This window comes from Poecilia reticulata, linkage group LG21, assembly GCF_000633615.1.
Source record: "Poecilia reticulata strain Guanapo linkage group LG21, Guppy_female_1.0+MT, whole genome shotgun sequence".
NCBI classification, from domain to species: Eukaryota; Metazoa; Chordata; class Actinopteri; order Cyprinodontiformes; family Poeciliidae; genus Poecilia; species Poecilia reticulata.
In genome coordinates this window covers 18,724,990-18,737,331 of record NC_024351.1, presented here as the reverse complement: position 1 = coordinate 18,737,331, position 12,342 = coordinate 18,724,990, and the positions used below count along the sequence as shown (strand labels likewise).

At 39.8% G+C, this 12,342-nt stretch overlaps 1 long non-coding RNA gene across 1 annotated transcript in view; it reads left to right on the top strand.

Annotated features, from left to right (window-relative positions):
* Positions 1-6,788: 6,788 nt before the first annotated feature.
* Positions 6,789-12,342, top strand: part of LOC103457819 (uncharacterized) — a 15,441-nt gene continuing 9,887 nt past the window's right edge. The window contains exons 1-2 of the long non-coding RNA XR_532480.1: positions 6,789-6,994; positions 8,222-8,477. This is a non-coding gene — a long non-coding RNA (uncharacterized LOC103457819). The remainder of the gene's footprint in view (positions 6,995-8,221; positions 8,478-12,342) is intronic.

Here is a 12,342-nt window from a genome sequence, read left to right as displayed (position 1 = left end):
CGATTTCCCATAACTATTTATTGAATTTATAGTCGCCAGCTGGGGTAGCAACAGGGGTGGCAAGGCTCTCATTTGGGGTGGCAACTGTCACCCCATGCCACCCCAGTAGATCCGCCCCTAGTCACAATTGTAACCTTATTCAGATCTGCAACATAGTTAGCAGAACATAAAAGCTCCACTTTACCCTCTCAGCAAGACAACATGAGCGTAAAGATCTGCTCCACTGTTCCATGGCCAGGGCAGAAGCAAACCTAAATGGTTTCCCTTGATTCAATTGAATTTTGCTTAGTTTCTGTTAAATAAAGAATGTGAAAGTTTAGCTACTGGACCTGATAATGATCCATAGCACAGAGGGGGTTCCAATGTAAGCCATGCAAATTGATTTGGATTTCAATTAGCTGAGGCATTTACAGTAAAAAGCAAATGTATGTGCGGCATTTATAAACGAGTTACGGAGTGCGCCGATTATAAATTGGCTCAATTCCTGCTGAACCTTGTACCTCTGTTTGTAGAGAAGACATCCAAACTAAGATTTTTTTTTTTCCAGTGTTGTTTGGAGTCCGTCTTGTTTACCTTATGCCACTCTTTCATCAACTATCACCAGTTTATGTTCCATCCACTTCTCTCTTTTTCCATCTCTCTCGCACTTTTCTTTTCCATCACTTCTGCTGTCCCCTGAGCTTCATCCCTTCATTCCCTCTTGTCGTCACGTCGTTTCTTCTCTGTTTCCATCCGTCTTGGTCTTTCTCTCCTCTCCCTGCGTCTGTAATCAGAGCTGTGATGGAGCAGTTTTTAAGGTCTTCCCAGGGGCTTGCCAGCGTGGAACAGTCTCTTTAAAACAACTCACCCTCTACTCCCTTGTTTTTCATTCAGCACTTTACAGACGGCGAAGCACAAAAACATCTTGCCTACTTCAATTTTTCCAACTCTTCGTTTATTCACCCTTGACCCCCTGTCCGATGCGTCTGCAGGATGCGGTGTTTCTGTTCCGCTTTAACGGACCCTCTTCACTTCTGCCACCTTGACGAGAAAACATTATTCAAATTGTTTGAGCGAATCATGTAAAACGGGACACAAGCTTGGTCTGTTATGCACACCAGCGTAGACTCTGAAGGGCAACAAACATCGGCAGCATATGACAGGCATAAAAAAGAAAGCATGTCGCTTTTATTTTCTGTTAAACAACCCACACCAACGGCATCTGGTTGGCAGCTGATGTTGGGAGGCTCAGCGCACAGCGATTATTATGAGAACTCTTCTATTCAGAACTGACAATGATTGGAATAAAATGGCCCACAGTCAGAGTCCAGTAATGTGTTTGTTTTAGCAAACTTCAGAGCCATACATCAAGGTGTTGCTCTGAAGGCTCAGCCTGCACTATTTCAATGCATGATTTTAGACAAATTGCTGTAACACCATTACTTAGTAGGTGGCAGCAGCTTTGACTTAATTCAAAAGAAAAAAAAAATACACAGCATGGCTAAAGCAGTGCAAGCCTAAAGATTTGAAAGATTCTTCAAAAGCAACTCTCCGTCTGTGGTAAGGTTTGTCTTTTTTTCTCAATGGTTTAATTTTTGAGCAGACTTTTTCCCAAACCACATCCTTCTTCCTCTTGAACAGTATATTGCTTGGATTTAGCGTCACTTTTCATACATACATATAATTGTTACAAACAAAAGATAAAATACAAAAGTGAACTGCACTGCTGAGGTCCACAGTTCTTCTCTTTGTCAAATGTCACGCCAGGAAGGCGTTCCCTCAAAATACACCAACAGCCGTGCTTCATACCAAATTACTTGTTTTAATTAATATATTAGATGACTCTAAAAAGCCAGGACATGATTATCTGGGCCTTCCCTGATTGATCAGTTTGACCCGCGTCTGGGCTGGGCCTCAAAGATGTGGGTTAGTTTTGTTTGGTCCGTGATTTGCATTCAAACTCAAGGAGATAATACGTGCGTGTTGTTTTTATGCAGAACACAAAGCCTCCATTTTTATCCTGAGAACTGGAGACACCAAAAAGCTGGCGTGTTACAGCAGGGGGTGGAGGGAAGGGGGCTTTGACGTGTCTATTTGTGTGAGCATCACATGAGCTGATTGGCACAAGAACTGACTGATTGCTCTTGGGGAAAGGTGGTAATTTCCCTGTCATATTGTGACTGATTATGGGTCTGAAACATGTCACTGTTCGAACTCCATCAGAAGTTTCTGACAGGAGGCCTTGACGGGCGTTCTTACACTCACATGACAAACAGCCATCTACCACTGGCAAACACAGGAAGTACCACAACTGCTCTTAACTTTCTGTCGGTGCGTGCCATGAAAGCTCTGTGCAGTTGCAGATGAGTAAACAATTTTCACCCCTTGTCTCCTTGAAATTGCCCCTTTATGTCGAACATTGCATGCTGAGTTGATGGCCAGTCCCACACGCATCGTCAAAGGAACAATATTCATCCTCCCTTAGACCAGATACTGAATATATAGAGAAGATATCGGAAGATCAAAACAAAAGCAAACACGTTATGTAATGATTTGTGCTCGGCTTAAAAACATATTTCCAAGTTCATTTCAATCCTGTAGGGGTGGAAATTGGAAGTCTGAGGAGATCAAATAATCTCCCCAGTTTTTGCCTGCAGGCTGCCAGAACAGCATAGCGGCAGACATTTTATGGGGGAGCACTTCATAAGCCAATGTTCCACTGGGGACGTGGAACATGAAAAGTGAATCACACTCCTTGCTTATGGGCACAATGCTTAGCATATTTATTTATTTATTTGCTTCACAACACACCAATAAATTTGGTTGATGCTTTCGGACCCCGAGCGCACCTTGCAGGTGTCTTCAGTATGGATTTACATTCACCTAGATATATCTGGGAAATGTATCTGTTTTTAAGAATGTTGCAACACCTCCGTTACGGGCCCTGCTGATAAATCATTTTGATCTTATGGCATAATAATTTCATACTGGAGTTCTTTTAAAGCAATTACTTTTGATTCAAATGATTTTTCTCATGGGTTTTTTTCCCCCCTGGATAAGGCTGTATGGGTATTCAATACATTTCACAGCCCAGGATGGAGGAAATTCAATCCCATCATCGCAGTGAATTTAAATGAGGTGGTGTGGGTCAGAATGTTGGTCATTATCATATTCCTTATTTTCACTAGCCCGGTGGATTCAGATCAGGTTCTCTTGACTGGTCCTGTAGCAGAGCGAGAAAGAGGAAGCAGCTAACCCAAACATCATCATCATCCGGAATGATGGAGGAGGCGAAGGTGATCTGGATAACCGAGAGCAAGAGTATGACAGAGTGGAGGCTTGCACGCGGGGTGAATTTCACCCTTGTTAAATGCATATTTGCTGTAATATCCTCTCCTTGTTAACAAGAGGAGAAGCCTCCCGGGGTACTAAAAGCGTAATGCCAAGTTTGACGGAACAGAAATCGACTCCATCCAATGGAAGAAACAAATACTAGGGGGAGTAGCCGGGGTCAGATTCCTCTGTGGTGTGTGATTCTTCTCCGTCTGCGTGTCTCACACAGATCCTCATGGGGTATGGCATCAATACTCTCTTTTATGTTGTGAGACAGCAATCAATGAATCTCTCTCTCCCCGAACGGAAGCACTCCATAATCAGTGGTTAAATTCATGGCTGGATATCCGACACGCCGCTTAATGGATGGCCGAGAGTGTGTGTCTGTAGACCGTCTGGTCGTCCAGTGTCGGAATTTAAGGTGATGAATTAGCACGGTATGTTTACTGAACTCATGAGGCGTGACATTTAAAGAGCAGAAACCGTACTCGGTCTGTTTGGGTGGCTGTGTTGTGATTTATCAGTATGTACATCAATATGTCGTGTGGTTCTGATGTGGATTTACCACTTGTCTGCAAACAGACAAATTACCTAGTGAAGTTAACACTGTTGTAAATTTTTGTATGCAAGTTTTCTTTAAAGGTTCCTAAAAGAAGGTCAGGGTATGTCTATCTGCTATACAGAATATCTTAATTACATTAAGATATTAGATAATGAGCATTTGTTCAGTTCTGCCTACTTTGAGCTCCTTTCAGAATGAGCTGTTTTAGGGTCTCTCGTCACTTTAAATGCTGGTCTCACCCCGCCAACTCAATGTTTAAACACGTGAAATGGCTGCAAACAGATGCGCTATCACACACCGTAAATCTTTGAAAAGCAGAAAGAGCCTCCTGTGTCAAACAAGACCACAGAAAGTGGTTTCTGGATGCTAAGTTGTTAACAAAACCTTTGTCTTTTCCAGCAGTCATTGTACAGCGCACAGAGCAGTAAAACCAGCCGACCAAAATGTGCTGAAGCTCCGCTTGGGTTGCTAGGTAACAGCGCGGTGCACGGCAACTGGGACTCAACATACGAGAGGTTTTGGAAGCAGCTTGCTATCGAGACACCAAAAACCATTGACTTACTACTAAAAAGTAGCAGGGTGGTATTTTTTAAGTGATTTTTAAGGATGTTCAGAACCAAATGAAAATATAAAAACATACAAAATGTGCATAAAAGATCCCTTTAACGTTTACTCTGCTTAGTTCCACTGATCATCTCCTCCAAGTTCTCTGATCCTGTTGCAGAACATGACCATGATGCTGCAACCATCATCTTTTACAATGGGGACGGTGGATTCAGATTGATTAGTTTTCAACCACACTAAGGATTGCAGGTAATCCATAAAACAAACTTTTGTTATCTTATCTGAACAAAGCACCTCTTTTCACCCGTTTGTTGTGTCCCCTACATTGCTTGTGGTAAACTACAACTCAATACTGTTCTTTTTTCCTAGTCACTCATATAAAAACCTGATTTGTGGAGTGTAGGACTAGGAGATATTGTGTCAGCGGATTTCTCCACCTGCGCTGTGGATCTCAGCTGCTTCTCTCGAGTTGCCACAAGCCTATTGATTGCATATCTGATTAACACTCTTCTTGCCCAGCCTGTTCATTTCAGTTGAAGTCCATGTCCTGGTTTCAGTATAGAGGACTGAATACAAATCTCTGCCTCAGCATCCTGTTCTACTTTGTGTTTATCCATCATTTAAAAATAAAATAAACTGGGTAATATGTGAAAGGCATAGTATATTCATAGCAGGATCTGCATAGTACTTTTACAGCAGTGATTTCAAGAGGAGCGATGGCAGCATCTACAAAGCAGGTTTGTGCAGTGGTGCAAATATGTTATTATTAATCAACAATAAAAGTCCTACAATTGCTTGTATCCATCTTTAAGGCTGCAATGTCTCACTTGAAATCACTTAAGGGCACCTGAGATGTGATGAAGACAAGCATTTAATAGCAGGTGACGACTTTCTTTTACTCCATACCGTGAAAAAGTCTACAGAGAGCAGTAAATGTCTCTAATGCTTTAAGAAACCAAATAGTATAAGCGTTCTTTCTTGGAGGCTTATCGCATGTGAAACGGCACCGCTGACACAATCACCTCATGAGGCAACAAATACCTTCGTTTACACATTAAACCAACTATCTCCACCTCTTAAGTATGAGTTTCTTCTTTTTTAGGAAAAATAAAATGACAAAGATGTGTACAGAAGGTCTGAAAGTGTCCATTTTACTTTAACAACCAGTGATTACATTTTTATTTATTTTTTTGCCATCATTAACTCAAATTGAAAATTTCTTCATAGTAATATAGTGTTTGCTAATGGATACTAAGTATTTCTGGACAGCTCTTAAACCATCGAACAAAAACTGCAGCAACTGTTTCAACACCAGATTAATTTAAACTCAGTAAATTTAAGAAATTCCATCTGCAAACAGAAAATAAAATGATTAACCCTCCTCCCCCATTTATCTCCTGCAAAATGAGATTTCGTCTGTTATTTCACCTACTTCCTGTGATACAGGTTCTATTTTAGAGGTTTATTGATTTTTCAGACTTGTGAAATTGAACCAGAATTCGTGGCTCATCAAGGGTGATTCATAATTTAATAAGGTAGCAATTAAACAAAGAAGCAGACTAAATTTAAGGCCTCACTTTTGGTACCTTCATGAATAAGAACCAATTTGAAAAGTGCTTTTTGGACTGAAACGCGTGTTGGGTGGGTAAAGATGCCAACACCTGGGTTCAAATTGAGCTACAAATTAGTGAAAGGACAAAGTGCTGTAAACCTTAAAACTACAGTATGGCAACAATTTGGCTACTATGTGTTCAATAGCTTTTTTGAAACATGAACCGTATAACCCACAAAAGGTATGCGGTCATTTGGACCGCATACCTGCATGAGCTTTTATGAGTTTTTTTGTGTGTGTTGTTTCAGGAACTGACGGTCTGATGGCACACCCACTTTTTTCTTCCCCCCTGAATGTCATGCTAAGACTGCAGGAGGGTACATATCAGATTGGTAAACTTAACATTAAATATAGAACATCTATATCCAACGTTTTTTTCAATCTTCCCTTTTGGTGATCCAAGTCTAAATATTCATGTCATGATGAATATTTAAAATTCTGTAAGGTACTTTTAGAAGTCACACCTGCATTATACACCCACACAGGTACTAGGTTATGGTCTGAACATCCTGCTTTCTGACACCTTGTCTCCAGTGCATGCCCATGTATACTCGTGCGCCTACAACCAGCGCATCGAGACACACCAATTGCTTGTGTAAATCACACCCTTAATGGCCTGAGGCACAGGCTGAGGGAAAGAGGCTCCGTTTCAACTCTATGAATAGGAAAGCAGATCCAGCTGGGACTGCCAGTCATCAGCATAAATAACAGATTACCATCTTTTCATTTACAGATTAAACATTATCTTCCCTTGCCTGCTAAATGAATTGCTGCAATTCAAACGGTGCTTATTTAAAATGGGTCCAGGATAGAGCACAAGGGCTGTGTTACTTTTTGATGGAGCTGGAAGTTATTAAAGGCAGGGATGCAAAGCTAGCAAAACCCAATGAGCTCCCCTTCTTTTGCACTGCGTGAGATCGGGTACCAAAGAAAAACTAACACAGGTAAACTGATTATCTAATATAAGTTACAATGCCTTGCAAAAAGTATTCATACTGCTATGTCTTTTTCACATTTTGATACTGTACATAAGCTGCAACGAATTTTATTGCTATTTGTTAGAGTTATTATGTTTGTTATCATTCTTATATTTATAAGTTTATGTTACTAGTTTATATTTAGAGGTTTAGTGTTCAAACTTGTTGAAACTTGGGAGACAAAATTAAATCTTCCTTAATCAAGCATGTTTGTACAGATGGTGACTTAGATCTTCCTGGGAAAGTCCTGAGCTGTAAAACCTAGTATGTGTTAATTTAGTTTCTGTGTCTCCCCTCCGTCTGTCTGAATTCACATCCTACTGTGAATATAGGATGTGGGTTTCACCCCCTCCATTCCTGTTCACACCTTTCTCTCCCCTGCTAATAAAAGAGACAAACAAACTGAAGGTTTTCAGAACGCTCTATGAACAGCTCGGAGGAGCAATTGATAGAGTCTTCTCCTTTGCAAAGTTTGTCATAAAATTCATATACGTTGTCTGTGGTTCTTTTATATAGGTTCTAGGAAAATACCTATCACTATTTATGCTGGGTTTTTTGACAGTTTTAAACAAACTGTCATCCCCATCTACATTCTGTCATTATCTTTTCCGTCATTTCGTTGATAACGTGACTTGTGTGATGTGAAAAAAGTGTTTCCATAGTGTTTTTGCCATGGTAAAAATGGCATTTTCGAATCACGTGATCAACCATATATCCAAGAAGATGGTGACAGGAAGTAGTTGGCGAATTACGTTTGTTTACTGTGCAATGCTCTCACAGCATCGCACAGTACATAAAAAGTTGTGCATCATTCAGATGTATTAAATCCATTGCACTTCTGTAAAATCGCAGATTACGCCTGAATAAGACGCCGATGTCTCCTCTGATAGCTTATAGATGATGAGCACAACGACTGAATTATGACTGTATGTCATATATATGCGTGTATTTTTTATTTTACCCCCATGTACCTCATTTCATATGAATTTCATTCTGTGCATTTGTGAATCTTGTTCTTTGCATTTTGAATCTTGTGAATTTGTGAATTATGAGGCTGTTTCAACTCCATAAAATCCAAAGAAAAAAAATTTTTTAGATGCAAAAACATTCATTGGGTTTGAGCAGTTTTCAAGGCATTGTGAATTTGTTGGTTTTTCAATTATAACTGTATTAAATTCACTTGTTTGTCCACAGACGTACCAGGAGGCTTTGGCTTTGTACGGCAGAAAGCCAGGCTAGCAACAGTGAAACACCCACAGCATCTATGAAATCTCTGAAAAGCAGATTCTGTTTTCATAATAACACGATACGTATCACTGCGTGTGCCAGCTGCTGCCTTCCACATTACAGATGCTGTAAAGGAAATTGTGTCTCTACGTCTCAAGTAAAACGGGGCTCACAAGACGAGGCGGCGCGCGGAACGAAGCCATCGACGGCAGCTGACACACCGGTCAGTATTTACACACTAGAGCAGGCCTCCACAGTGGAGAGAGGCCCAGCACTGTGCCTCTCAGCACTGTGATCCACTCTCTGAAAGAGAGAGGCTGCAGCGATGGGTGGGGTATCGCCGATTTGATGGGTACATGCTGCTCCGACATCAAATGTCCGCTGGGAGCGATTGTGTAAAAGACAGACTGGTCACGGAATGTAAGAGCGAAACGCACGACGCCTTTGAGGGACTGACTTTTCATTGTGACATATCACATTTCGAACCGTCGAATTGGCAGGTTTTCATGAGCGCCCCAGGTTTTTCCTTCTGAACAGTTCTCAAATAGTTATCGCCATTCTAGTTTTTTTTTTTTTCCACCCTTTCTGTGAGACTAGTAATGCAATGGAAGCTGTTATTTGTTATCACACAATGGTGATTGTGTTCTTCTCTTGGCCTGCAGGTTGGCAACAGCTTAAATGTTAACACAGAACAGGTTGCACTGGCAGCAGAGAAATGTAGATGTGGCGTCCCTTCAGCTGAAATCACTGTTCCTCCCCTAAGGTTTACGTCCGTCTGTCAGGTTGCTTCCTGCAAAAACAGAGCTGTTGGGGAAGACTAGCAAATCAAACCAAACCGATTCTAAAACTAGATGATTTATCATGACTGTTTTAATAACTTAAGGTACAGGACTTATTGGTATGACTTTATCTTTGGTATAGTTTAAAGTCATTTTAATGACATGCTAGAAAGCATCAGAAGAGATTTACAAACAAAAAAAGAAACAGAATAACATTTTTAGAACCTTTTGCTAGCTTGCTATTGTTATGATGGGTTCTAGTCTGTTTACCCACATGCAAGCACACACTAAGAGAAGCAATATGAAAACAATATTTATTTAAGGGAAAGGGGAGGTGGAGATCAGGGAGAACAGTCCTGGAATCTGGGAACGGGGAACCGGGGAACTGTTAATGAGAGGAAATGTGTGAACACTGGACAGATCCAAGGAAATATTTCAGAGATGTTTCAGAGGGTTCTTACTTGTTCTGCTCTCGCTGTTGAACCACTGCTACGCGCTACAGGTAGTAATATTTCACAGATGGAGCGCCGCTTCTGCTCCACCTGGTAGTGACTCTCACACCGAACCTCTGGTTGAAGCTGCAGCATCTAACTTAAAAAAATACATTTTACATACGTATTAAAACTTTCGCTGTCCTAACATGAGACAGATAATCTCTGAAAAAATAATCGATCTCCTCCCTGCTCTGCATAATTACTCCGCTCAGTCAGAAACAGCCAATCAGAACTAGCAGTAATCAGCTAGCCGCCATGCTATCAGGAAGTTTTCATTCAGTAACTCTGGATTGTTTATTGTAATGGAATATGTATTTGCCTTTGAATGTTAAGTTTTATACTTGAATTTTTTTGGCAATGTTGAGAGGTTTTATTTTGGCTCTTTGCATTATTTAGCCTCTTCAGAGCCTTCATATGTTATCAGTCTGTTAAAGATGGTATTATTGATAGCAGTACAATTTGCACAATGCCTGTTCTGTTTAATTTTCTTCTTGGAAAAAGTTGTTAAAAACAAGTTTTTGTCTAAATTAAGGTGAATTCATGGTTCCTTTTTCCACATAATGTAACCGGTAGTGTTTATGATTAAAAAAAATAAAATAATTATGTGATCGGTATCGGTGATTGGTATCGGTGATTGGTCCTCATGGGTGACCGGTATCAGCAGAAAAAAACCTGATCGGCACATCTCTAGAAATAATCCATGTTCTGGTTTAGCAGCAGTGGGAATAATTCATCAATTGATTTAAAATAATTTGAATGCTATTTACTTTTTTCTGTACGTGTTAATCCAGTGACAAAGATGTACTTTTTGTGATATTTTCTGCTATTTCATTTTGCCAGACAAGTATTATTTATGTGATTTCATGATTTCTTGTCTCTGGCAATAATAAGGGATAATTGAGGTCGAGGGAATTTGAAATCAGTTTTTGAAAAAGTATGTGGCTAATCACAGTTAATTACTGATTGAACAAGAGGGCGGGATCTGGGCAACTTCCCCCCTTTTATAAATGAAATCATCATTAAAAAACAGCTTTTTGGATTCTGCTAGGTTACTTTTGTCTTACATGAAGTTGTTAAACAGCAGGAAACATTTAAGTATGACAAAAAAGTGAAATCTGTGACATGTTCTCACAACACTATGTTCCACAATTAGTGTGCTTCTTACGCAGTAGTAGAGCAAAGCTGAATAAAGTCACACTCCTAAGTGTAATTCAGAAATAAATACCATATCTCGCTGGATCACAGATTTTGGTTTCATCATTGTGGTATCAGACCAAGCTGCCTGTCAGCAGCAGCAGCATTTGTACGGCACCATGTTGCAACATGCAGCTGCAAATCTTTTATAAAAAAAAAATATTTTCTTTCATATACCTGAATTACTTCTGCCAATAATGCCATTGTGAAGTTCAATTGACTGCATTTCTTCTCTCTTTGCATGTGTTATGAGTTTTTTTTTTTTTGCCAGAACTACTTCTTTTAGCATCATTGTCCAAAATGAATTATGTTCTATTAATGTTCACATTTGTTTTCTTTCTGAGTCGAATTTGAAATTCAACAAATTGACATGGAGGATCCAGTCAATTCTCCCAAAACAATAGCAACATGAACACAAATGGAAACTGATAAACACCATAAAATGTCTTTAAAAAGACTAAAACCATAAGGCAGATTTCACAATAATGAGAATTAATGTGTCAATATGTCCAGACTAGCAGTTTAAAAGAATAACATTTCATCAAAAGAACATGTATTCAAGTCACACATTGACTCCAACGCCATACTGAGAAAGACAGTATCAAACTAAATATAAGGTAATTCGACTCACCCCTATTAAAATACAGAGATTTTCCTCCTCTATAAATACATTGAGAACTTTTTAATGTGATGCATATGCTGCATTATTTAAATGAAAGGCAAGCAAAATATGTAAAAAATAAAATAAAATAAAACTCCAGTAACCTATTTACACAAGTCTATACTGTACTCCCTTAAACTAATACTCTGTCACAGCAATTTTTAATTCAGTGTCAGAGTTCAACCTTTTGGGAGACGCACCTAACATTAATTACAGACAATCTGATTACTTGCAAATAATGTTCAGCCATCCTTGAGGGATTATCTTGACATCTGCTCATTTGTGTTCCCTAGCTCAATCAATCGTTTGTGAAGAGGTTATAAAGGATAATAATCATCATCATCGCATTGCATAAAGCAATCAGTCAGGAGGAGACTGGAACAAATCCACAGCTTAAATATCTATAGAGCGCTGGACGTTTCTCCACATTTGATGAAACAAAGTTCAGACTCAATCTGGTCATGAAAGCTGCTCAGATCCTTCAGAAACCGTGAAAGAGCTGCAGAACCGCGTGACTCGCACTGACCACGTTCCACATTTGTAGACATCGTCTTGTATTCGCTGTATGTCGGAAATAAAGAGGAGGTTTGAAAAACAGGAACATGTTCTACAGCAGACATTGTAAGCTCAAGGCCTTTTGGCTGCTTCCTCTGTTTAGCAGAACAACAAAAAAAGAAGCTGCTCCGAAATGTATGTACTTCTAACATGGATAGCACCTGCAAATATCCACATGGAGTTTATGCAGCTACAACGTAAAAGCCTTTTGTAACTCACGGTTACAAAAACATTATTAGATCAGAAATGATGCCAAGCATGGCAGTGAGAGTGAAGAAAACTAGATGCGTCTGTTTAAAAATGTTGATTTTGTCATGGGGCGGTGGTTTACGGTGAGTGGATGACGCTTAGGCCCAGGTTGTGATGGAAAATGATGAATTTAATGACAAAGAACTCTCAACAAGG